The following is a 25534-nucleotide window of genomic DNA, read 5'->3' on the forward strand; positions in this document are numbered from 1 at the left end:
CAAAATGAGTTACACGGATGAACTATTTATTATGGCTACTCAAGCAAGACATATATTCTATGTCACTAACCCAATGAATCATAAATGGTCAGTGGTATTGGAAGGCAGAGCCATGCACACAACTGATGATGAAGACTCTCTAGATATACTTGAGACAAGCTCCTTCTCATCAAGAACAATTAGAAATAAGGTTGAGGATGTACCCGATGAAATACATGCAACTCGATGTGATCACAACGAAGACATATGGGATAAATAGGTGTCTTAACATTGTTTTAATTACTTGTACAATTTATTTATTTTGTATTCTAACTATAATTTACTAACACTTTGTAAACAGTTATGACGAGCTCTGGATTAGGTCCGACGGGAGGAGGGGGTAGATCTATGACTCGGATGCCTGATGTCCCATCCCGTCGGGTTAATGAGAAGCCAATGACGGTGAAGTTTGATCCCCGAACATTTGTGCCTATTGGGGCACATGCAGCATTGTTCAGGAGTTACTTGCGCGTGATGGAAAAATATCATGTCTCTATTGTCGCTACCTGTTGGGATCATGTCCCACAGGTTAAAAAAAATCTACTATGGCAGGATATCTTGGTATGTTTAAGATGTTTTACTTCCATCATTGACTTATTTTTGTTCATCATGCTTTAACATTAATTTTGTTTCTATCAGGAAATTTGGGATATCCCTAATGATGAGAGGATAAGGAAGAATATTTTATCCCACATTGCAGTTCGGTGGAGGGACTTCAAGACGAGAATGACACGTCAATACGTCTTTGGCTTTAAACAGAATGACACTCCTTGTACAAAATATAAAATAACTGAGGAGGAATGAGAGTTTAAAGAATCTAGACTTACTCTTGAGTGGCAGGTATGTTTTTTAATATTTTGTTGTAGTCACACAAGATGTTAATTTGTGATTTATGCTTAATGATTTTCATTTTTTCATAGGTGAAAAGGATAGTCGTCGAACAGAGGTAAAGGCTTAATGATACACCACACGTACTGTCACATGGTTGTTATGCGTTATTAGAGAAAAAGATGAGAAAACGTCGCGCTGAGGAGTTAGGTCTTGAGTCACCTGATCTAGCACCTCCACCAGCCAGACATGAATTGTGGAAGGTTGCACGGACAAACTCCAATGGCCAGTTTACATCCTAGTCTGCTCAGGAGATATCCTAGAGAATTGTAAGTGGAAAATTTTAACTGATTACCATAGTTCATAAAAAAACTATGTAACAAACTTTTTAATGTGTCTAACTTCATTATGATATGTAGGATGACTTCGCTGACCAACAGAGTCAAGGCACTTTTGTGGCACAAGGTAGGGAGGACCTCCTAGTAGCAGCCATAGGTCGACTACACCGTCCAGGTCATGTGCGTGCTGTTGGAGAAGCTATTGGATTGAGGGACTACTTTGGCCCTAAACCAAGAAACACAAAAGTCGTGACTCAGGTAATCGTTAGTAGCATCAGGCAACAGGTGCAAGTCAAATTAGAGGAAAGCATGGGTGGACGCTTAAGAATGCTCGAAGAAAAACTTGCAATGATCACCCAACAACAGCAACAACAACAACAACAGTAACAACAAGAACAATAAGAGCAACAACAACAGTCACAGCAGGAGGACGCCCCTACAAATGATCCTACTACACCTCGTATGAGCACTAAAGGCTCATGCTCTTCTGCAGATCGTACTGATTACAATATTCAGTATAAGTTTTTGGTTGATAAGGATCCTCTACGCGTAGTTACTGTGGGACGACAGATTGCAAGAGGCCAGACCATTCGTGGTGCTCCTTTATTGCCCACTCACGCGCGGGTAATGATTTATGATCCAAGAGACCCCCGGGCTCGAGTGCTAGTGCCTACATCTGAAATCCAATTCGTGGGGGAGGGCTTAAGGACATTTATAGCTTGGCCTAAGGCTATGATTATGCCATATTTTGGCCCACTAGCGGTATTATATTCTTCTTTTTATTAGCTTAAATCTTCAAGTTATAATTAAGCGATTCCTAACATTTGTAAATGTGAGTTGCAGGTCTATCGTCCTGACGATGATGCTATATCCATATTGACCTCCAGATTAAATAAGTTGAGAAAAAGACCGGTAGATATGTTATGGGAGTTAAGAACATTTGGCCTCGAGTGCCATGTTCCATTGTATATTAATTTCGATGATGCATATGAGATCATTGGTGGAGAAAAAATGCTAAACATTTCAAGCATACAACTATGGTGCATGTAAGTTTTTTATTTCTTATTTTCCAATTTGTATGTTAGTATTACTACCTTTTAATAAAAATAATTAACTTTATTCTTATAGGTACATGGACACCATCGTAGTGGAATCAGGACAGGCATCAATTTATGGCTTTCTTGAACCTCATACCATTCAACCACATGGAAACACATTAGATTCCAGAAAATCATATATTCAAACATGGATAACTGAGTCTAATAGAGAGATATATATCGCGCCATACAATGATGGGTATGTGTTTCCAAATATTGTAAACTTTTATCAAATTTTAATCAATAAACTAACTCACTAGTTGTTGGTACATGATAGGTGATGAAAAAATTTTTAATCCCCAAAAACGGAGTCAAAAACTTGTTAACCCTCAGCAAGTGTAACCGAATCGTATCAAGTAATAAACCTGGTAATAAACCTCGGCAAGTGTTATTTTTATGCTTAAAATTGATAGTAAAAGCAACCTTTAACACTTAGAAACTAGCTTAGAATCATGCTTTTGTTCATCATTTTAGAAATAAGAGAGTTGACAGGTTTATGCTTGATTTCAGTGTTTTATGTAGGTTTTAAGGTGAATTTGATGAAAAAAGTGAAGAAGGATAGAGATGGAATCAGAAAAGAACTCAAAAAGTGCAAAAGAATAGAAGCCGCAAGTACCGCTCAGCGCCAGTTTACCGCTGAGCGGCACTAATGAACACCTGTTGGCTCTGCTGAGGGGTGAAAGTGCAGCTGAGGGGAAGGATTCAACACAGGCACTTACCGCTGGGTGGTAGTTTACCGCTGAGCGCCATTATTTTGGGCTTAGGCCCACTTTTCTGTAACTTTTATGGGCTTGGGCCTAATTTTCTGTATTTTTTAGAATAGTATATAAGCTTTAGGACGTCCTAGGGTTTGTATCTTTGGCTGGAGAAGACGCAAAACACACTTTTCACCCCTTGGGGGTAGAATTTGAAATGATGACGACTCTCCTTTTCTCTTTTTAGGGTTTTTCTATCTCTTCCATTCTTTCATTATTGTTCATCTAGTTTCACCATGAATATGGTGAACTAAACCTTGTATTGTTGTTGGGGAATCAATGTAGTCTTGTGAAACTCTCATATATGGAATTTGTTTTTTGACATCTTATTTTAAGATACATGCTTTCTTTCATCATTAGTTAGGGTTTTTCCTCCTTGCTTAAAGCTTGCATTGTTTAACTCATTCAATGCCATGATTATTGATTTTGTCGATATGGGAACGTATAGGGAAATCTAGATCCGGGGAATTTCTCCCGATAGCATATTGCCTAGACATAGGAATATGAGGGTTGGTTGCCGTTTAGCTTCTGCACTTCAGTATTAATTATTAGGGATGCTAGGAATTGTATGAACTCGTAATTAAGGATATGCCTTCTTGCAAGGTGATTTAGAGAGTGGCATTAACATTGATGAAAAGAATGATGAATTCCTAAAGTAGATGAGAGTGGATAAGATGAAATTGATTACCCCAACAACATACTCATTCATATAATTCATTCCGTGTTTGTGTTCATTTTTGCCATTGATCAAACTCATGCATACATATTTAATTATTGTCATTTGCATTTGAAACCACAAGAATTTGTTCACAAGTCTTAAATAATCAACAAATCAAATAACTAACTAGGCCGTGAGTCCTTTGGGAAAACGATACTTGGTCTTACCGAGTTTATTACTTGATACGATTCGGTCACACTTGCCGAGGGTTAAACAAGTTTGTGGCGCCGTTTTTCGGTGTTCATAAATTTGTCATCAAGTTTTTGGCGCCGTTGCCTGGGACTCGTGGTTTAACTAATTTATTTGTGTGATTATTGATTATCTTTGACTTGTTTTTGAATTTTGAATTTAAATTTTGATTTTTTTTTCTGTTTTAATTTTTCTATTTTTATTTTCTGTTTTTATTTTTCGGTTATTATTTTATTTTATTTTATTTTATTTTCGGTTTTTATTTTATTTTGTTTTCTGTTTTTATTTTACTGTTTTTTGTTTTTATCTTATTACCTCTTATATTATTTATTCTATATCTTTTTGTTCTAACAAATTTTTCTAGGGATTTGTTTTCTTGTGTATGCAGGAGGCAATTCGAACTAGAAGCAAGAAAACTTCGGAACCTCTTCTTGAAGGTTTAGACGAAAGTAGACGGAGGAGAAGAATCCGTACATCTAGAGAACTTTTTCCTCCTCCGGACATCCTTTTACAACCTTCACCACAAGGTTCTTACCATAGCACTGAGGAGATGGAGAATAATAATGTCAGACGGACTCTTGTTGATTATACTAATGTGGTTGGACCTTAGGATTTCAATAGCATAGCAAGACCGAGGGTCAATGCAGCTAATATGGAGGTGAAACCAGCATTAATCCAACTGGTTAAGAGTAACCAATTCAATGGGTTGTCGCATGAAAGCCCATATGAGCACCTCACAACATTTAATGAAATTTGCAATACAGTGAAGATAAATGGGGTGCCTGACGAAGCAATCAAACTTAGCCTGTTTCCATTCTCATTAGGAGGCAACGCTAAGTTTTGGTTGAACACTTTTCCAGAAGGGAGCTTTACAGAGTGGGAAGATGTGGTGACAAAGTTCTTGAACAAATACTTCCCACAATCCAAGGTAAACAAAGGAAAGCAAGAGATCTCATCTTTCAGGCAAGGCATGGAGGAATCACTAGGTCATGCATGGGACAGGTACAAAATCCTATTAAGAAAGACTCCCACGCATGGATTTGACAAAGTAGAAGTAGTCCTAATCTTCCTTGGAGGTCTTGGTTCACAAACCAAGTTAATGCTAGACGCCTCAGCTGGAGGCAATATCAAATGGAAGACTCTAGAGGAAGCCACGGAAATAATTGAAAACATGGCTACTAATGATAATGAGCTGAACAGTGAAAGAGGAGCTTCTATTCAACAAAAAGGAGTTCTACAGTTGCAATCCAATGATGCCTTGCTAGCTTAGAACAAGATACTAACTCAACAATTGGAGAATCTCACAAAGATACTTGCACAACTGCCAAAAGAGTTAAAGACTGTTGCATAGGTTCAACCACAGATGTGTGAATTATGTGGGGGTGACCATATCAATGGTCAATGCGCCTTTCCAGTGGAAGCTTTAGAGGATGTTAACTTCATGGCCAATCAATTTCCATACTGTCAGGGAAACTTCAATCAAGGGTGGAAACCACACCCAAGTATTGGTCAAGAACAAAGTGGGCAAGCTGGACAATCAGGGCAATTTAACCAGCAACAACAACAACCAACCTTATGGCAACAAATGTCTACACTTAATGAAAGATCAATAAGGATGGAAGAAACTCTTCAGCAATTCATACAGGCAACTGAATCCACTCAAAAGAGAACTAAAGCTGCTATTACGAACTTGGATATTCAAATGGGTCAAATTAATAAGCTGTTGGAAGAAAGGCCTGACAAGAATTTTGGGGCTAATACTGAGGTTAACCCCAGGGAAGTGTGTAAAGTGCTAGTGAGTGTAAATGTTGAAAAAGTTGAGTTGGAAAAAGAAGAGAGAAAAGAGATTGAAGAGAAAGAAGAAGAGAAAATTTGTGTGAAGAAAAAGAAAGTGAGAGAAAAGAAAAAGAGGACGAGAGAAAAAAAGAAAGAATCATATGAAAAACCTCTTCCTCATGCAAAGAAGTATCATATGAAGAAAGAATTTGAGCGCTTTATGGAAATCTTCAAGAAATTGGAGATTAAAGTTCTTATGATTGAGACATTACAACAGGTTCCTGGTTTGATCAAATTTCTGAAGAAGTTCAGTAGAAAGAAGAAAAAGAAGATGGAACATGAGCTTTATTGGGTCAAGCTAGTGACGTTAAAAGAGCGCTTGCTGGGAGGCAACCCAGTGATTTAAGAACTTTTAATTTTTGGTTTGGTGATGTAATTTTGAGCTTTTGGGTATTTTTGTTTTTTTTATAAGTTTGTTACAGGGTTGACATCTACTGATGGATGTTAGGCGGAAGAGTATCTACTAAAGAATACTATGCTTGTATACACTTACTGATGTGTGTTGGTAAGAAAGATTTGCATCTACTGAAGGGTGCTGGAGGATTTTGGGTCAGGCTCGTGACATTAAACAAGCGCTACCTAGGAGGCAACCCAGTTGATTGATTTTATCTGTATTGTTTGTTTTGATTCTGCTTTAGTTGCATGATAAGGATTGAATGTTTGAGTGATCTTAGACCTTAATTGCAGGGAGCAAGTGAGGGGTATGAGTAGAAGGTACCTAGGTCAAGCTAGGAAGAAGAAAAGCACATCACAAAAGTGCCGTTGAGCGGTAAACTGCCGCTGAACGGTGGTATCGCAGGTTGGGCTTAGGATTGCCCCTTAGCAGAACCCGAGCCCATTAGGGTATTTTTATACCCTAAGTCACGCTTTGGCCTCTATTTTCAGATTCTTCTCTGCACACACACTCCTAAACACTTTTCCAAAGGTTCTCTACATTTTTCCTTTCATTCCTCTTTAGAAAATCTCCCTTCCACTCAATTTCTCACTAGTTTTCCATCTATGTTTGGGGTTGGGAGAGAGCATCATTGATGGGGCTGAGTTTTTCAAAGCACTAAAGCAGGATATGTTTTATCATTCACTTTTGTTTTTAGAATAGGGTTTGATGTACTCAATTCGAAACTTTGTCTGTTATGATGGTTTGCTTATGATTGTTGTTTGATAAGTAATGCTTGATGATGCTTTGATATTGATTGATGTTAAGATATGCACTATATGCTTATACAGGGTGTTCACAAGCTTTGTGAACAAATGCATGATGTTATGATTGTGATTATGATACTAAGCAGGATGTGTACATGTGGAATGTGAATAAGCTTATAGGTGAGGTTTTGAGCTCCAGAGTTTTTTTTTTTTTAATTGAATGCTATTACTTTGAAAGCATGAATGATTTTGCCTAGGTTTTCTATGATTGAATCAATTGCTTGTTTGCATCATATGATCAAGGCTATTTGTTGGTAACCCTTTTGTTAGCCAAATGCATGATTTTAGCCCACAAAAGATAGCACTATGTGTTCTATCATTTGAACCCTTAGCCTTGAACATAAATTGAGAACCCTTTGTGAAAAGCTTTACCTTGAGTTAAGTAGAAAATATTTTGTGGTATTGACAAATGTTCAAGTTTGGGGTTGTTGGGAAGTTATGAAAGGGAAATTGAAAGCATTGAGCTAAGAGCTAAAAACTAAGTATGTGAAAAGAAAAAGAAAAAGAGAAAGAAAAGAGAAGAAAAAGCAAAGCTCAATGCAAAGAAAAGTTGGGAGTAAGTAAGAATGATTGTGTTTATATGATTCTCTTAACTCAAGGGTTTTGTGATCTAGAAAAACCAATTTTCTTGTTAGCCCAGCCACATTATAAGCCATTAAAAAGTCCTTGTGATGATGCATGCTTGTGAACGTATTTGATTATGGTTAAATGAAAGACAAAATCAATTCTTGTGACATTGTGATAGTAGAGTAAATGAGTGATTACCTCTTATACACTTGTGACATTTGTTTGAGTGAAACACTTTATCTAGTTGATTGATCATTCATGAAAAATAGCATTTGTTGGATATTGGGTGATTGTGTGAACACTAAAGCATGTGCATGTCTTGATTGAAGTTTTTGTCATGAGCTTAATTGAGTACTTACTTATCTTGAAAAGAGGATTTTTGAATGGAGTGAACCATTGTATTGATTGGTAGAAGATTGAGTTACATCTTGTTTGCTTGAGGACAAGCAAAGTTCTAAGTTTGAGGTTGTGATAATAGTTGAAAAACTGTTATTTTTATGCTTAAAATTGATACTAAAAGCAACCTTTAACACTTAGAAACTAGCTTAGAATCATGCTTTTGTTCATATTTTTAGAAATAAGAGAGTTGGACAGGTTTATGCTTGATTTCAGGTTTATGCTTGATTTCAGGTTTATGCTTGATTTTTAGAAACTGAGCGCCATTATTTTGGGCTTAGGCCCACTTTTCTGTAACTTTTATGGGCTTGGGCCTAATTTTCTGTATTTTTTAGAATAGTATATAAGCTTTAGGACGTCCTAGGGTTTGTACCTTTGGCTGGAGAAGACGCAAAACACACTTTTCACCCCTTGGGGTTAGAATTGGAGATGGTGACGACTCTCCTTTTCTCTTTCTAGGGTTTTTCTATCTCTTCCATTCTTTCATTATTGTTCATCTAGTTTCACCATGAATATGGTGAACTAAACCTTGTATTGTTGTTGGGGAATCAATGTAGTCTTGTGAAACTCTCATATATGGAATTTGTGTTTTAACATCTTATTTTATGATACATGCTTTCTTTCATCATTAGTTAGGGTTTTTCCTCCTTGCTTAAAGCCTGCATTGTTTAACTCATTCAATGTCATGATTATTGATTTTTTCGATATGGGAACGTACGGGGAAATCTAGATCCGGGGAATTTCTCCCGATAGCATATTGCCTAGACATAGGAATATGAGGGTTGGTTGCCGTTAAGCTTCTGCACTTCAGAATTAATTATTAGGGATGCTAGGAATTGTATGAACTCGTAATTAAGGATATGCCTTCTTGCAAGGTGATTTAGAGAGTGGCATTAACATTGATGAAAAGAATGATGAATTCCTAAAGTAGATGCGAGTGGATAAGATGAAATTGATTACCCCAACAACATACTCATTCATATAAGTCATTCCGTGTTTGTGTTCATTTTTGCCATTGATCAAACTCATGCATACATATTTAATTATTGTCATTTGCATTTGAAACCACAAGAATTTGTTCACAAGTCTTAAATAATCAACAAATCATATAACTAACTAGGCCGTGAGTCCTTTGGGAAAATGATACTTGGTCTTACCGAGTTTATTACTTGATACGATTCGGTCACACTTGCCGAGGGTTAAACAAGTTTGTGGCGCCGTTTTTCGGTGTTCATAAATTTGTCATCACCTGGTAAGACCAAGTATTGTTCTCCCAAAGGACTCACGACCTAGACAATTGTGTGGTTTGTTGATTAGATAAGACTTATAAAACCGATTGATTGAGATTTAAATGCAAATACTCAAAAGTAAATATGAATGCATGGATTGATCAATGGTAAGAAGAAACAAACATGTGAATTGAAATATATGGATGATTATGTTGTTGGGATTTATCAAGGGATTTATCAATTTCATCCTATCCACTCTCAAGTATTTAGGTATTCATCATTCTTTTCATTAATGTGAATGCCACTCTCTAAATTTTCTTAAACTCGATGTCTCGACGAAGATAGCCTAATCATAATCACTAGTTTACAATGTCTTGTCTCCCTTGCAATTAATCATGCATTATGGTGAACAGAAGCTTAAAGGCAACCAACCATCATACTCCTATGTCTAGGTTTATACTACTGTTGGGAGAGATTCCCCAGATCTAGATTTCCCCGTATGGTCCATATTGACAAAATCAATGATCATGACATCGAATGAGTTAAACAATGCATGCTATGAGCAAAGAGGAAAAACCCTAACAATTAATGAATGAAAGCATGTAGCTTATAAAAGATCTTGAAGAACAAATTCCATTACATAAGAGTTTCCAAGGATTTACATTGATTCCCCAATAATAATAAAAGTTTAGTTCTCCATCGTCATGGAAGAACTAGATGAACAATGGAATGAAAGAATGGAAGAGATAGAAAAACTCGAGAAAGAGGAGAGGAGAGCCATCACCATCTCCAATTCTAACCCCAAGGCGTGAAAAATGTGTTTCTGCTTCGTTCCAACAAAAGATACTAACCCTAGGAAGACTAAAGCCTTATATAGACTTCTAAATATTACAGAAAAGTGAGCCCAAGCCCATCAGAATGCCGCTCAACGGTAAGTGCGACACTTCAGTTTTGCCCCTTAGTTGTTGTTTTTGCCCCTCAACGGTGATTTCGGCACCTGAAAAATGGCGCTCAACGGTAATTACCGCTCAGCGCAACTCGGCGCAATTTTTTTCTGCACTTTGGTTGACTGATTGACTTTTCTGGTTGACTGGTTGATTTTTCTGATTGACTAGTTGACTTTTCTAGTTGACTGGTTGACTTTTCTGGTTTCTGGTTGACTTTTCTACATTCCAACCAGTCGATACTTTCACCCTTCTCTCAAATCATTCAATTGGCCTACAAAATCAAGGGAATCTAGCACAAAGCCATTAAATTCACCTTCAACTCTCTTATTCACAAAACTAAAGCAAAAACATGAGTTCAAGCAAGCTTCTAAGTCAAAAATGATTGATTGATTATCAAAATTAAGCATAAAAATAACGGTTTTTCAACCGTTATCAATAGGGGTCATTGGCAACTCATGGTGATCATTCTAAAAAAAGCACAAGTTGTATGGTTTTGTTTTCTTCATAGGAAGATTAAAGCGGAGTTGAAGTCCTTGATACAAACATAAGTATTACATTCATTCTTATCAATTCATTATGATATTAATATATTAAATGAGCTAAAGCAAATCAAATTTGAAAAAAAAAACTGAAGGTAACGTTGAAGTATAAACCGTATGACGTTCAAACGTCGACAATAACGTCAAATATTGAAGTGTTCGACGTTAACCTTACGTCCATCCCCGTATACTGGACGTCAAATATTCCTTTAAATATAAATATTTATTCAAATATTCCTGAGAAATTGATGTCTTCTTTGAACTTCGACGTGAACATTACGTCCATTATCTTCCACAACGACGTTAACATTACGTCACTTCCCTCGTAAGAAAGACGAAAAATCTTAATATAAAATATAAATATTTATGCAAATATTGGACGTCATTCTCTTTACTAATTGACGTAACCTCACGTCGTTGCACAAAGTCGACGTTAGGGTTACGTCAATTCTGTCATCACCCGAAAATGACATGTGGAAGGGAATAGGCAAGTGTGGGTTTCTGGAGTGGACAAGTGGCTTCAGTGGTAGTATTTAAATTAATTTTTAAAATCCTCTTGCTATTTCGTGACACCACTTTTTCTCTCTAAAACTCAAGTCTCTACCTTTTCTCCTCCTTCTCTCTACAATTTCCTTCTTCTCTCTACAAAATCTTACTCTTTTCTTCCTCCTATCAACATTCAGACAACGTCTGAGGTCTCCTGGCATCAAGAACTTCCATTTAAACTGATCAAGTTGCAGTTTTGAAGTGGTAAATCCAATCTCGTTCGTTCATGCATTCTTGTTACATGCAAAGTACTGTTTGGACTTGCATGTGTTCATCAAGCTCTTCTCTGAAACTATTTTCCAACTTTGATTCCATGATGGGTTCTTCTGCACCAATCAGAATCTTGTAAGAAGTTGTAGGAGTTACTTGGGATATATTCAGTACTGTGAAAGATTAACATTTTCTGGGTTTCCAAGTAAGGGAAGCTAGCCAATTTAATTACTTGGTTTGATGTATGAATATATTGTTTGATGATTATGCATGTGTATGAAATTGATTTGGATGATTCTGTATGAATGTAAAAGGGAATGATTTGTGTTCAGTTGAATTGGTGTGGATTGTTAAATGAATATGTTCATGATGATTATTTATGATTAAGTTTCTCGTTCATTGCCGAAAGCATTGTGAAGAAGTGGGATAGTAAAATTTGAGAAATAACGTTCGTTGTGAATCTGGTCGGTATAGAGAATCTAGGTAAGTGGTATAAGACTTGTTAGAACCCTTGAGTTACTTAAAACTGTAATAAAGTTAGGAAATATGATTTTTGGTCCTTGAGTTGATGATCTTGCAGAATGAACTCTCAAATATGAGATGAAACTCTCTAAATGATGTTAGAAAGGTTTAGGTATTCTTAGTTTAGTTTAGAAATGTGTAAGATTCATGTTTGGAGGGTTAGGAATTCGTAAAAATGTTTAGTTTTGGTAAAATTTGATGTGTTCATAATTTTGCAGAAGTTTCTGCAGAAATTGAGGGTTCGTGGTTGACCGCTCCGCCATGCTCTAATTTGGCCGTTCGGCCTTCTTCTGTGATTGGTTATTAATTGGGTTCGTGTCTTTGAAGTGCTCCCAATTCATGACCGTTCGACCTAAGTAGCGCTCGGTCTCAGTAGTGGTTGTTCTGTACTACCGCGAGGTCTCGGTAGGGCTCGGTCATATGCTAACACTCGGTCTTAGTAGTGCTCAGTGATGCACTAAGCGCTCAGTCTTGTACTAGCCGTTAGGCTAGTGATAGCGCTCGATCTTGTTCTAGCCGTTAGGCTAGTGATAACGCTCGGTCTTGTACTAGCCGTTAGGCTAGTGTTAGTGATGAGTCAATATTTTCTTGACTTCACTTAGTTTATTGTGCTAGAATTAATCAGGGAATTGTGCTTAATTGTCTGGTATTTTTCCGTTTTTGCTAATTGTGCTTAATTTGACCAGAAATTTTTATTTTAATTAATTTGAATTATCTATGCTAATTATTTTCATCATTGATTGTAGGAAAAATTTTGGAGATACATTTTGGGACATAAGGAAGAATGCAAATAAATTCAAGACTCTCCACGTAGACATTTTAGAATTAATTAAATTATAATTTAGTAGTGTAGAATGTTTTTGGATTAACTTTTGTAAATTGAGCCTTGGCAAAATGAACTAGGCCTAAAAGTGGAGTGGATGACTTGGCACCGTAGGGCTTTTTTTTGTGTGGACCCCACCCTCATAGAATAGGACACACGGCCTTGGAGAAGAGGGAGCCGCCACTTGTTTGGAGAGGTTTTGGCTTTTGAACGTTTTTTTGGAGAGTTTGGAGAGTTTTTACGCTGGTTTCTCATTGAATGAAAGAGGATTCAGCACTTTTGCATTGAGTACTCTTTTATCCTCTTGATTCCAACGCTGTCACGGCCAACATTGTTTGGCATTGAATGTTCCTTTTTCTATTTTATTCCGCCACACACAAGGCACATCTTTCATCACATTCAATTTTCATTGGATGAAGGATGCACGCTGATTCAAAAAGGAAGAAAACAAGCGCTGAATTCATTGTTCTTGCTGAAACGGTGTACACAAGCGGTAATTCAGTTTTACTTGGAGAAGAGAGAGGCGCGAATTTATAGGAGTAGGTGTACGTGACGTGGAGCTGGAAACGGTGATTTCATTTGGATGGAGTGCAAGCCGTGATGTATCTTGGGGCAGCAAAGTGGTGTGCACATGGGAATACTCACCACTCTCGGTTTTTTTTATTTATTTCCAGCAAGGGCACGGTTGTTAATGTTGGAAGAAGAAAATTAATTCATTGCTTGGAGAAGTGGGTGAAGGGATGTTACGACTGCTGGAAGAAAAGAGCTTTGCTTTTGTTTTTATGGAATGAGAAGTACATTAGGTGGGAGTCCAGGAGGATGCGACGTGCCAAGAGATTTGGTAGCTGAATGTTAGCTAATATTTTTTCTTTATTTCTTTGAGAATGAAGAGGTGGTAGGTGGGAGTAGGTGTTGTCAAGTCCAGCAATAGGAGAGCACATTTTTATTCTATTTCACTTGCTCGTTGATTTTCTTTTGGAATGAAACACGGTGAGAGAAAAAGGGGCTGGACGTGTGTGAGGCAGCCGCCACCTAGGAAAAAAGATGATTCGTTTGGAGGTGCCAGCACTTGAATGGGGGGCATTCATTTTTCTTGAATTTAAGAGTGCACATGGGAGGAGACAATAGCGCACGGAGATGGAATGAGAAGTAGATTAGGTGGGCGTAGGTGTTGTCACGTCCAGAGGGTGTAACATCCCAAAAATACAGCAATAAACTATATATATTACAATAATTACAATAATAATCCAGAATCAGTCTTACACTAGAGTCGAGCGTACGCTCCTGGCCGAACGGCCTTATAAAAAGAGTTACAATTTAAAACCGTACCTCACTACTCAAACTATGCGACCGGTTTACAAAAAATAACAATATCGATCGTTCACTTAAACAAAAGAAAAGGTGAGCGGACGTCCACCTTACTACAACTAGACTATTGCCCGAACGTCCTACTCTCCGGTCCTGACTTCGATTTCTTCCAAATTTTCTTCTTCCAGCGCCTCTTCCAGCCGCTCGTCTCCTTCTGCTCACATCCACACGGATTATCATTGCAATGACAAGGACGGACGTACAAAACCAGACACGACAGGAAATGCAGGGTAAGCTTATGTAATTTAATTCAGGTATAAACATGCATTTCAAACAATCCAACAAAAACAAGGTATATTTCGTCAAACATATAATTCAAAGCCTATTACTAGACTGACTGTCCGGACTGTATGAATTATGTGTAGCTACTACGTTCGTGCACCCGGGTGATGTAGTAACTGGAATTTTCATCAGCTACCACCCGAGGTTAGTCCGTTCCATCCAAAGTACATTTATGGACTAAGACCTCCTGCCGTTCCCACACATGACATACTCCCCTCTACTTGAGGACGAGTACTCACGGAACATCAGGATGAAACGTCGTCCAAGCTTTGTCCACAGTCATACTTTACAAAAATCCAATATTCAAACCTGAGTCGTTCCTCCCTGGAACGCTCGTTCAAATCCACAATATTCCATTCATCTCAGATACTCATCATCATTTATTATTCACTATTCCACATTCATTTTTATCATCAATAGGAAGACCATAAAATACCGAACATTCTGTCCCCAATAAGAACAAGGACGAACACTATGGACGGGACCAAGAAGACGCCCATTCTAGATCAGAGTACGAACGACAGAGTTACTATCAGATTTGAGTAATATCAGGTTCCAAGTGACGAACGTTATTTACCATGTGAATCAGTTTAATGAACTGACCCTCGTGAGTTCAAACCAATACTTCAAGGAATAATTTAAGTATGGAGGCTCCAAGCCGAATACATAGAATGTAGACACCTCAAGACGTTAACGAACCATATTTAGAATAGTTCTCATACTGAAATCCACTGCCAGTCAATGACCGAACGTGGTAAAGGAAAGTTCTTTTGAAGTTGGATGTACGCTATTTCATTAAGACTAATTTGCAAGAATGAGTACGAGCGCTCAGTATAAGACCGAACACCACTTAGACCGAGCACTAGATGTAAGACCAAGCACTACTCAGTACGAGCGCTTGGTATAAGACCGAGCACCATTTAACTTATAACAGTAGATTTGATAAATATACTAAGGGGCTGTCAAGGTAATGTTTACGAACGGGGAAATATACTATTACATATATATATATAAAAGAATGGAGTTTATCCAAGAAAACCAGATACAACTGTGCTTGGCCGAACGCTCAAGCATAGTATTTTAACTCGAGGATGCTCGTCCTCAACTAGGGTTCTATCCAAATGAAGAATCCCATTTTTACTATGTTACAAGGGAAAACCGAACGGTCACAGACCGTTCAGCAATGAACGTACATTATTATGGGGAAATTCTTATACAATCCATTTTCATTCCAGTTCATTTCTCATAATGCAATCTCATAGTTTCATGCGTTCATATCAACATCAACTCTCACATTTCATACAATCCATATCATGTAAATTCATGTATTTCATTCCCAACCATAAATCAATGAACGTTCATAGAATTCAATCTCATCAAACATCATGCATTATACTCATGCAGTCAATTAACGAACATTCATACAAAACACAACATACGAATTAAATCAAATAAGCTTCCCTTACCTGGATACGTGATGGAAATGGTCTAAGAGTGGGTTTTTGGTTCGTCCAAATCTACAACTTCTACCCTCAACGATCAACACTTCTCCAAACTAAACCGAACAATCACAAAGAACCAAAAATCACTTAAACTATACCCCCGCATGCAACCAGAACTTGGTTTGCATGTAATAAAAGAACGAACGACTAAGGGGAGAAAACTTATCGGCTCAAACTTGAAACTTGTTCGGTTCAAGATGAAGCTTGAGTTGCCGGAAGCACTTCTACGGTTTCTGAATGATGATCGGAGAAGAGGAAAGGTTAGTTTTCTTAGAGAGAAGATAGGAATTCTAGTGAGAAGGAGGAGAAAAATAAAAGATCAGATTTTTGGAAGATGAAGGGTGCATGCAGAGAGAGTGGGAAGAAGGTTTCAGAAAATCATTTTTCTTCCCATGTAAAACGAACGTCCGCTCTCCTGCTGACACCTGCATTCCACTATCTGATTTTAGATTCTCGTTTCTTGACACTTGGTGTCAGCGTAGAAAGGTTTCGAGTGCGTTTTAATGAGATTAGACAAGTGGGTTCTGGGTGCATATTTATGAGGTCTGATAGGGTTCTTCAGAAACGAGAAAAGAAGGTGCGTGCAGAGAGTGGAGCGTTTTCTGAAAACTTCAGTTTTGCTTCCCCCGCCGAACGCACGTCCACTCTACAGTCGACACCTACTTCGCACTACCGATTCCCGACTCCCCTCAGTAGGACACTTGGCGTCCGTTAATGAAGTGTCTCGTCCTACGGTCGCCACGTGCGTTGCTGAGGTGTCTCGCTCTCAGACTGCCACGCGGACTCCAACGAATGTACGTTATTTTCCAGGGTCTGACATTCCCTCCAACTACAAAAATTTTCGTCCTCGAAAATTAAAACTTAGCCTCAAACAGATGAGGATACAAGTCCTTCATGGCATCCTCCACTTCCCATGTAGATTCGCCCGTCCTCTCATCCAGACGACTTTCACCAACCTAATAGCTTCATTCTTGTAGTACTTGGTGTCGCTGTCTTCAACTCGAACTGGCTTCATTTCTAGCGTACGGTCTTGACTGAGACGAACGCCTTCCAGCTTCAGTATGTGAGAAGGGTCGGCTATGTATTTCCTGAGTTGAGAAACGTGGAAGACTGGATGCAGGTTGGATAGCTGAGGGGGCAATGCTATCTCGTACGCAACTGGCTCGATTCTCCTTAAGATTTGGTAAGACCAATGAATTTGGGAAGCAGTTTCTTAGGACGAACGGCTCTGCCTACACGCACGTCCTTAGCAAATTTTTCAACGTTGACTGGTTTCAACTATAACGAACGGTTATATTTGAGTAATGGCTGAATGGTCATGGGCCGAGAGTAACTACAGGAGAACTCTAAAGTAAGGAAACGGTTGATAACATTTAAATAAAGAGATAATGGCCCTGAAAGGTTAACCGATCGGTAACATAAATACCGAACAAGAAATTTTCCGTTAGGAAAAGTCACAAGTCTTCCAAGAGGAAAAGAATTAATATGGGATTTTGTTACTATTGGATTTGAGTGTGAAACAGAAGAAACCAGAGAAACAGAGGAGAGAAAACACAAAAGAATAATCTGAATATCCTAGAATAAAATTATTATTGAAAACCAAGACAGTTACAATATATATATAGCTAATCCAAGTAAAGGACAAAATAACGAACGTTAAAGAACGAACGAAACCGAGCAGTCAGAAGACCCGAACGTTCGTTCGTTACCGAACGCTTAGAAGAAAGAAAAATGTTTGGCCACAATGATCAAACGAAAACCGAATGATTAATCACAAGAAACAAAATGTATAAAATCAAAAGCTGATTCTAACGGACAGTTACTGTTTGAAGAAGTGAGTATAGGTAATTCCCGAGTGATTGAAAGAGAGTATCAAACATCTTGGGATTAGGCACAGAATGGATTTCTTGGAGAAAACGAGACTTCATCTCTGACCCTTAATTGATTCAAAGAAAACGTTCGTACAGATATGCGAACGTCAGAATCGATCTATTCGTCAAATCGTTCCTCCAGAATGATAACTGAACAAGTCTTCAACTGGTTGCCCAACTTACTCTTCAATGGTTGCACAGAACCTAGAGATGAATTGAAAATTTCTACCTGAATTGCTACCAGATTGTAGTCTAAGCAATCAAACCACTCCCCTACTGTAGAGTCGAACTAATTCTTATCATTAACTTCTCAAACTGATGACTATAAAGTGAAATTTCTTGGTTAATCTACTCTCAGTAACTCTAATAGTATCTTAGTCTTATGACCGATCGTGAAAGTTGGTGATGAATTTCGTGGTACTGTTATAGTATTTCAGTTCGATGCTTGAGGCTCTTCCTTCACCTTTTGACATGTTACACTATAACACATAAACCGAGCTACTTCTGTTTATAAACCCAACTACTAATTGATGGTGATGACCTTTCTAAAAATCAATCTCTCAACTTACTACAAAGGACACAATCTTTTAGCTGAAACTTCAAGGTACCGTCCATTCGTAACTCAAAATCTTCTCACTACTCACTTTCGACCGGTTCTACCGAACGCTTCACTCTCTACTTCCAACTAAGTCCCTTGATAACGTTCGTATCCTCACTATAATATTAAGTTCCTGAAACTCTCAACTAAACCCAACTCTCGGTTTATCACTGCTTACACACGCCCTAGTATTTGCACTTTGCTCATCCTGTAATTCACACTTCGAATAATTCTACACACCACTCTTCTTATTCTTAACACTCCTAGCGATGCTCTTAAAGGTTCCACTCTGATTCATCCTTCTTGTATGCCAGCCATATAAGCGTATTCCATAACGACATGTTAAATTTAACTAAACTGACTCTTGAGTTCCATCCACTCTGGTAATGCTACTTTGTAAAAATTTTACTGACATTAATCTAACACCTGGAATTAGTGCAAAAGAAACTAAACTTTACTCTGAGTAAATAGTCGTGGCGTCTCTTCAAGAGGACTCAACAATCCAAATGTTTTCTATTACCGTTCGGTTACTCTCTTGCTACCGAACGGTCTAACTTAATAGATACCGAACGCCAACATCTCATTCACGTTAAGTATCTCCTAAGTTAGTCAATTCTAGAAAATAACACTCTCACTAACATAGTAATAAACATCTATCTCACTAGTCGGATATCTAAACTAATCCAATTGCTGATGTTTACACCATCATACCCAACAGCTTCCTTATAGCAACACTTAAAACGATGCACAGCAAGGCAGTTCATACAACAAGTAAGTGCGGGTGATGAATGTACCTGAGCGTGCTGTTCCAGTGCCCGTTATGGCATCACCTGACCGACCGCCTGTGCTCGGCCACCACCCCTTGGTTGATTTCTTCCAGCATTTGGTGGCCTCATTACCGCTCGTCCTCCCATGTTACACTCGTGCTCTAGATGTCCGTTCCTCCCACAACGAGTGCAGATCTTTACCCCTAACAACTGAGGACATGATGATCGGTAGTGTGGTCCTCCATACTGAAAACACGTCACTGCCCCTTGCTGTCCAGACCGATTGGCAGCAACCAAAGATTGTGACTGAGACCCACTAGAAGTAGATGGTGGTATAGGACGAACGTAAGGATTTCTGCTCAAATTCGTATTGCTCTTGGACGAGACCGGTCCCCTAGCCGTCTGTTGTTGCTTCTTTTGTTGTTCCACTTCTTCAACGTTCTTCTCCAATACTTTGGCTCTCTCCACCATTGTTGGAAAAGACTTAATACAAAGGCTTGAAATCAGTACTTTGAGATCGCTCCTTAATCCATTTTCAAACTTCCTACACTGCCACTCCTTGCTGGTAGCCATGGTATTGAAACGAACCAGGTGCTTGAACTTGCTGGTGTACTCCGAGACGGACATCCCACCTTGTACCAACTGTAGAAACTCTACTTCCTTGGCGAAACGAATGCTATCTGGGAAGTATTCTTCATAAAACTTGCTCCTGAATACTTCCCATGAAATGGGGCCTTGAGCATCCGTTAATATCATCTTCATGCTCGTCCACCAATGACTGGCCTCTCCAGTCAGTAGATATTCAGTGAATGCCAAACGATTGTCGTCCAGACACCTCTTGGCATTGTAGATCCGGTCCATATCTCGCAGCCACTGATCGGCCTCATCAGGAAGACACTTCCCATTGAATTTGGCAGGGTGATGTTGTAGGAAACTCTCTAAGCTCCACTCGGCCGGATGGTTAGCAGAGGAAGTGGACGCTCCAGGTGTGCTCCTTGTAGTCGCGATAATCTCCATTAGTTGTTGTTGGGTGGCTTCAGAGTTTGCACGAGCGGTTTCCAAACTCTGTAAGGCAGTCGCGTTCTGCTCCATTAAGATGGCATTCTGCTGTTGTAATCTCTCTATTACCGATTCCAACAACCTGGTGTTGTCGGACGTATCACGCTCGGTAGGTTGAGGTGGAGGAGGAGGTCTTGGTGCCATTTGTTCTCTGAGAAGCAGAGAAAACGAACGTCAGTTAAGTTCAAAGAGTTTGAATCACTCATCAAACGAACGTTGAGCACACAGCACAAGCATAGTATGCTCATAACCTACAGTGTTCCTTAAGGAACAAAACTGCTCTGATACCACTAATGTAACATCCCAAAAATACAGCAATAAACTATATATATTAGAATAATCACAATAACAATCCAGATTCAGTCTTACACTAGAGTCGAGCGTACGCTCATGGCCGAACGACCTTACAAAAAGAGTTACAATTTAAAACCGTACCTGACTACTCAAACTATGCGACCGATTTACAAAAAATAACAATATCGATCGTTCACTTAAACAAAAGAAAAGGTGAGCGGACATCCACCTTACTACAACTAGACTACAACTAGTCCTACTCTCCGGTCTTGACTTCGATTTCTTCCAAATTTTCTTCTTCCAGCCGCTCGTCTCCTTCTGCTCACATCCACACGGATGATCATTGCAATGACAAGGACGGACGTACAAAACCAGACACGACAGGAAATGCAGGGTAAGCTTATGTAATTTAATTCAAGTATAAACATGCATTTCAAACAATCCAACAAAAACATGGTATATTTCGTCAAACATATAATTCAAAGCCTATTACTAGACTGACTGTTCGGACTGTATGAATTCTGTGTAGCTACTACATTCGTGCACCCGGGTGATGTAGTAACTGGAATTTTCATCAGCTACCACCCGAGGTTAGTCTGTTCCGTCCAAAGTACATTTATGGACTAAGACCTCTTGCCGTTCCCACACATGACATACTCCCCTCTACTTGAGGACGAGTACTCACGGAACATCAGGATGAAACGTCGGCCAAGCTTTGTCCACAGTCATACTTTACAAAAATCCAATATTCAAACCTGAGTCGTTCCTCCCTGGAACGCTCGTTCAAATCCACAATATTCCATTCATCTCAGATACTCATCATCATTTATTATTCACTATTCCACATTCATTTTTATCATCAATAGGAAGACCATAAAATACCGAACATTCTGTCCCCAATAAGAACAAGGACGAACACTATGGACGGGACCAAGAAGACGCCCGTTCTAGATCAGAGTACGAACGACAGAGTTACTATCAGATTTGAGTAATATCAGGTTCCAAGTGACGAACGTTATTTACCATGTGAATCAGTTTAATGAACTGACCCTCGTGAGTTCAAACCAATACTTCAAGGAATAATTTAAGTGTGGAGGCTCCAAGCCGAATACATAGAATGTAGACACCTCAAGACGTTAACGAACCATATTTAGAATAGTTCTCATACTGAAATCCACTGCCAGTCAATGACCGAACGTGGTAAAGGAAAGTTCTTTTGAAGTTGGACGTACGCTATTTCATTAAGACTAATTTACAGGAATGAGTACGAGCGCTCAGTATAAGACCGAACACCACTCAGAGCGAGCGCTAGATGTAAGACCGAGCACTACTCAGTACGAGCGCTTGGTATAAGACCGAGCACCATTTAACTTATAACAGTAGATTTGATAAATATACTAAGGGGCTGTCAAGGTAATGTTTACGAACGGGGAAATATACTATTACATATATATATATAAAAGAATGGAGTTTATCCAAGAAAACCAGATACAACTGTGCTTGGCTGAACGCTCAAGCATAGTATTTTAACTCGAGGATGCTCGTCCTCAACTAGGGTTCTATCCAAATGAAGAATCCCATTTTTACTATGTTACAAGGGAAAACCGAACGGTCAAAGACCGTTCAGCAATGAACGTACATTATTATGGGGAAATTCTTATACAATCCATTTTCATTCCAGTTCATTTCTCATAATGCAATCTCATAGTTTCATGCGTTCATATCAACATCAACTCTCACATTTCATACAATCCATATCATGTAAATTCATGTATTTCATTCCCAACCATAAATCAATGAACGTTCATAGAATTCAATCTCATCAAACATCATGCATTATACTCATGCAGTCAATTAACGAACATTCATACAAAACACAACATACGAATTAAATCAAATAAGCTTCCCTTACCTGGATACGTGATGGAAATGGTCTAAGAGTGGGTTTTTGGTTCGTCCAAATCTACAACTTCTACCCTCAACGATCAACACTTCTCCAAACTAAACCGAACAATCACAAAGAACCAAAAATCACTTAAACTATACCCCCGCATGCAATCAGAACTTGGTTTGCATGTAATAAAAGAACGAACGACTAAGGGGAGAAAACTTACCGGCTCAAACTTGAAACTTGTTCAGTTCAAGATGAAGCTTGAGTTGCCGGAAGCACTTCTACGGTTTCTGAATGATGATCGGAGAAGAGGAAAGGTTAGTTTTCTTAGAGAGAAGATAGGAATTCTAGTGAGAAGGAGGAGAAAAATAAAAGATCAGATTTTTGGAAGACGAAGGGTGCATGCAGAGAGAGTGGGAAGAAGGTTTTAGAAAATCATTTTTCTTCCCATGTAAAACGAACGTCCGCTCTCCTGCTGACACCTGCATTCCACTATCTGATTTTAGATTCTCGTTTCTTGACACTTGGTGTCAGCGCAGAGGGGTTTTGAGTGCGTTTTAATGACATTAGACAGGTGGGTTCTGGGTGCATATTTACGAGGTCTGACAGGGTTCTTCAGAAACGAGAAAAGAAGGTGCGTGCAGAGAGTGGAGCGTTTTCTGAAAACTTCAGTTTTGCTTCCCCTGCTGAACGCACGTCCACTCTGCAGTCAACACCTACTTCCCACTACCGATTCCCGACTCCCCTCGGCAGGACACCTGGCGTCCGTTAATGAAGTGTCTCGTCCTGCGGTCGCCATGTGCGTTGCTGAGGTGTCTCACTCTCAGACTGACAGAGGGCTGCACGAAAGTTTTCATTTTTCTTTCTTTGTTAACGTTTTCTTTAGTGTCATTTCCGTGATGAATTGCATTTAAATGCTTAGTTTATTTGTTGTATTTTTATTTTATTCCAACACATTTGTCATTGAATTTTGTCCTTGCTGCACGGTGCTCCTTGCCACATATTATATCATATTATTTCACTCTTTATTTTGGAAAAAGGGGGCAATTGTTCACGGAATGAAGAAGTAGTGCCCACGGCTGCAACGTCCAGAGAAGGGGTTTTCGGTTTTTTATATTATATATATTAAAATTTTGCTTTGTCGTGATGATGTCCATTGAAAGTTGTTGCAATGTGAAATTCAAGTTTTATTAGCTAAGCTTTGTTTTTCCTTTCCGTGCATTTCAAGTTGTATTCCAGCTACCAACTTTTTCCTTTGTTTAGCTTACTCGTTGTATTTTCATTTTATTTTACTGTTCACGCACCTTAGCATTGAATGTTTTATTCTAGTATTTTCATTCATTTTAATGCTGTTTAATATATTCAGTTGTGAAAATTTAGTTTTAATGTTAGTTTTAGTGTCCAACCGCTTTAATTTTGTGTTTACATCTGTGTTTATATTCCTGTTTTAATTTAGTTTATTTGCATTCACAAACTTTTCACCAAAACCTCTCACTACGTGTTTAACCTAAGCCACAAACCACATTTGGTCCTTGAGAGACGACCTAGGAGTCACTTCCTAGCACTATACTGCATTCTTTAATGCACATCAAATTTGATGGGCCACGACGGCCGCATTAGTTAGTGCTCATTCTTGGTAAGTGTTTGGTCTTGGACCAACGCTCATTCAATATAGTGCTCGGTTTTGTACTAATATTTATGTTGGTGTTAGCTATCAGTATTATTGAGTTGTATGGTCTCTTATGAGCGCTCATTCTTATACTAGTACTCAATATCATATTTGTGCTAAGTTAATAGTGTTCGGTCTAACCCAATATTGTTCGTCCTGAATCATTATTGATTCATATAAGTCCTAGTATTAGACTCCTGCTTGAGTCTTATTCTCTACATGACTGTTCGGTCATGTTCTCATATTGGGAGTACTCTCCCGCTCGGTATTGTGCACAGGTTAGGATTGATCCTTCATGTTCGGTCTTAGTCAAAGGTGGGGTATTGTTTTACTGAGACATGTGATATTTATCAAAAGATTTGATGGATGAGGAATGATCATAATTCTACTGTAATGTGAAAGTGTGATGGTATCAAGTTATGATAGGATAATTGTGATGGGATGAGAAAGTATGATGTGAAAATTATATTATGGATCTAAAAGAGAATTTTGATGACGATATTTTTAACACTGAAAATGGCGCCAAAAACTTCTTAAACCTCGGCAAGTGTGACCGAATCGTATCAAGTAATAAACTTCGTGAGACCAAGTATCATTCTCCCAAAGGAGTCACAACCTAGTTAGTTATATGATTGCTTGATTATTTAAGACTTGTAAAAACAAACAATTTCTTAAGGTTTCAAATGCAAAAGACAAAAAGTAAACATGTATGCATGAGTTTGATCAATGGAAAGAAGAACAAAAACACTTGGAACAAATTATATGCATAAGTATGTTGTTGGGGTTTATCAATTTCATCTTATCCACTCTTATATATTCAAGAATTCATCATTCTTTTCATCAATGTTAATGACACTCTCAAAATTACCTTAAACCCGATGTCTCGGCGAAGAAAGCCTAATCATAATCACTAGTTTACAATGTCTTGTCTCCCTAGCAATTAATCATGCATTATCATGAACAGAAGCTTAAAGGCAACCAACCATCATACTCCTATGTCTAGGTTTATATTACTGTTGGTAGAGATTCCTCATATCTAGATTTTACCGTATGTGTCCATATCAACAAAACCAATAATCATGACATCAAATGAGTTAAACAATGCATGCTTTGAGCAAAGAGGAAAAACCCTAACTATTGATGAAAGAAAGCATGTATCTCAAATAAGATGTTTAAACACAAATTCCATATATGAGAGCTTCAAAAGATTACATTGATTCCCCAACAACAATACAAAGTTTAGTTCACCATATTCATGGTGAAACTAGATGAAAAATAATGAAAAAGTGAAGGATAGAACCCTAGAAAGTTGAGTAGGTATCCTTAGCATCAAAAATCTTCCTCCAAGGGGTGGAAAGGTGTGTGTTTGCTTCGTTCTCTACCAAAGATACAAACCCTAGGCATCCTAAAGCTTACATACTATTCTAAAAAATACAAAAAATTAGGCCCAAGCC

The sequence above is a fragment of the Vigna angularis genome, chromosome 5, assembly GCF_016808095.1.
Source record: "Vigna angularis cultivar LongXiaoDou No.4 chromosome 5, ASM1680809v1, whole genome shotgun sequence".
NCBI classification, from domain to species: Eukaryota; Viridiplantae; Streptophyta; class Magnoliopsida; order Fabales; family Fabaceae; genus Vigna; species Vigna angularis.